This window comes from Alligator sinensis, unplaced genomic scaffold (genome assembly GCF_000455745.1).
Source record: "Alligator sinensis unplaced genomic scaffold, ASM45574v1 scaffold1283_1, whole genome shotgun sequence".
Classification (NCBI taxonomy): domain Eukaryota; kingdom Metazoa; phylum Chordata; order Crocodylia; family Alligatoridae; genus Alligator; species Alligator sinensis.
The window spans coordinates 727958-730968 of NW_005842091.1; positions in this window are offsets into that span (position 1 = coordinate 727958).

Consider the following 3011-nt stretch of genomic DNA (forward strand, 5'->3'; position numbering starts at 1 on the left):
CCTTTTAGTTCATCTCAGCTCCACTTTCCAGGCAGGGAAAGTGGGGGGACCGTCTCTCCCACCAGCTCTCTGGGAAAAACACCCGTGCCAGGCTGCTCCCAGGTGTTGTCAGCTGCCCCTCACCAGGGAAAAGACCCTCCGCTCCCCATCGGGCTGCCTTGCCCTGAGCCTGCTCCGGCATTTAGGACAGGGTTGCAATGCAAGCCTGCATCGAGAGCGGATATATCTATACCTCTGCCACAGTGGTCCTGAGACTGCCACGGACACCTAACCCCCATGCCCCAACTTTTCCACTCCTGCTCCACCTGCCCCAAATCCACCCTGCGCCCCCTGCGCCCCGTGCCTTCCTCCTGACAGTCTCTGCCTCTCTGGGTCTGTATCTTTCCCCCATTTCTTGGTAGGGAGGCACCGGTACTCAAATGCCTGACCCCACTACACCTGAGCGCTATCCGAACGCTGCTGTGATGGAGGGGTTAATGCCTGCCGTAATGCTACATCCTACGACGGCTCAAAACCTCCGAGGGACGGCTGGAGCGGGGCTGCAGGGATGTCTCTGCATCCCAGAGATGCCCGGTAGTAGCCGTCGGATGATACCCTGGCGCTGTGTTCCTCTTAAAGGGCTGTTGCTGTTATAGGAAGAATTCTCCAAATGCCGGGTAAGGAAAGTATTTCCAGGGGTCCTGCTGCTAGTAAGTTATTGTTGCTCTTACCAGGCGTTGCTGCAAAGGGGCACTGACTTGACCAGAACTGGCTTGAAGCTAACGAGCTTGGGCACTGGTAACCTAGTAGAAATGGAGCTAATCCACCTTGCACAGGTCCCTGTGAAGATGCACCCGAGCACCCTTTTGCTCCAGAAGCAGAGATCTCCACTAACTTTATCCGGAGGGGCGGTGGCGGTGCAGTCAATGAGCCCAGCTCCCAATCCCCTGCTCGGAGGATGCAAACGCGCCGCCCAGCATCTGACACAATGAGCCCTCACCCATCGTCTCCAGGAACAGCCCCTCTTGCAGAGCAGCCGCACAGGAGGTTGCAGGACATCGTGCGATGAAACCAGAGCCTCTTCGGTGGTCTTATTGCATTTTGGGACCTCCGGATCTGCCTATAGTTGTATCCAGACTTGCGGGTCTGTTTGCCTTTCATGTTTTCTCCGCTCTTCAGGGTTGTGCTGTTGGGTCTTGCCTTGATCCTTTCTCTGTAGCTGGGCAAGACAGAAGGGTTGAGGGTGAATGCTAAGCACCCTTGTTTCTTGTTCGCACCATGCCACGTGCCCTCCCACACTGAATAGCGCCTCTCAACCTTTGCAACACCTCCCCTTTGAAGAGGAGGCAGGGAGATTAGGGACCTGGGTGCCTCAGGTGTTGGTTGGCCACAGCTGGCCCTAAAGACCAGGGTGAGAGTTGCTGGCATCCAAATCAGGCTGCTCATTCAGCCAATGTCCTCCCATCCCCATGAGATACTGGCTGCATCTGGGGACCGTTTCCATTTGGCACTCATGAAATGCACCGTCACGAAGGAAAAGCTGCCCTAGAGGAACCCACCAGGTAAGTCTGGGTTTTGATACAGCCCCATGCACATCTAGAGACATGGGGGCTGCAAGCACCAGAGTGAAGAACATTATTTACCCCCTTTTAAGTGGTAAAAGCAGCCAGGTTTCATCCTCACTCTGGGCCAGCCACAATGTGCAATCACACATAGTTCACTAGTGAAAAATGCATGGGCACTTAAGCCCACATTTCTTGAACAGTAGGAAAAAATGACCTGGCAGTTATACCACCTCTTTCTCCCCCTTCTCAACAACTCTCATTTAAGAGCCTGCAAAAGAACATATTTCATTGTATATATAATTAAGAAAAAAAAACCCCTTAATATTCTAGATTCCCAGACAATAAACTCAGCATCCTTTTTCTACTGATGTAATCTCAGAGAAACTCCCCCAGGGCCCGTCCATGGTAATCAGAAGCTGCATTGAGAATACAGCTTCAGCCTGTGGTTGTGCTCAGAGACGGGGGTCATTTTCGATTCAAACCTGAACGAGCCGCAGCAATAGCAGCTTTAGGATATACCAGGGCATGTTTCCTGGTGCTATTAATACACTTCTCGGGCGTATGAACTCCCACAGCACCCACAGGGAGCGTTAATAGCTCAGTAAAACATGCCCTGCCATGGTTTTTGGTTAATACTGTATTTGTTACTCTCTATACTCAGCTGCAATGAGAATTAGCCACCAATCTAACCTGATGGATGCTAAAGACTCAATGCCTTTGGTATATGTTTGGAAGCAGACGCCTTCCCGAAACACTGAAGACTTTTACAGCTTTCTGAAACCACCAGCAGTCAAATTCTGCACCGGTGTAAAAACAAGTGAAACTCCAGATCAGTAAATGCAATTCAGCTGGGGTGTCTATTTAATCCAATTTGCTGGAAATAAAAAAGGTGCTTGCTGCCTGGAGTTATTTTAATTCATTTAGCCTTGCTTTCTGTTGGCAACTCGTCTCCAGACAGGCTGAGGGATTTATACCAGGAGTAAGGGGACCCACGGACTGGAGCCTGGGTATATTTTCCCAGCGAAAATATCAGTCCCTGTCCTAGAAAGGCTGTTTAGATAGCACAGGAATGGGTCTATAGTAAATGCATAGGTACTTATGGCATGACGACAGCCCGCGCTGGTCCCTGAACCTGGCTCCGTTACCGAATGCATCCTGCGTGGCACGGACGAGCAGCGTACAAGAGTTAATGCATCTCAAGCACATTTCCCCACCAGTGGCACATGGAGGCACCCCGCAATTTCTTTTCTTGACCCACGTCACCCCACCTTTCTGCAGCAGCTGCATGGGCCAGTCGACTCCTGGTTCAACCCCTTCAGTACCCATGGGGAAGCTGGAGTCAGGAATACCCTGCAGCCATAACACTTCCCTTGGGTTAAAAAGAAACGAACTCCAACCCCCTGACATCTGCAGTCTCAACCTGGGATCAATTTTTTCCCCTTCCACTTTTTAAGCTAATTTGCAGGG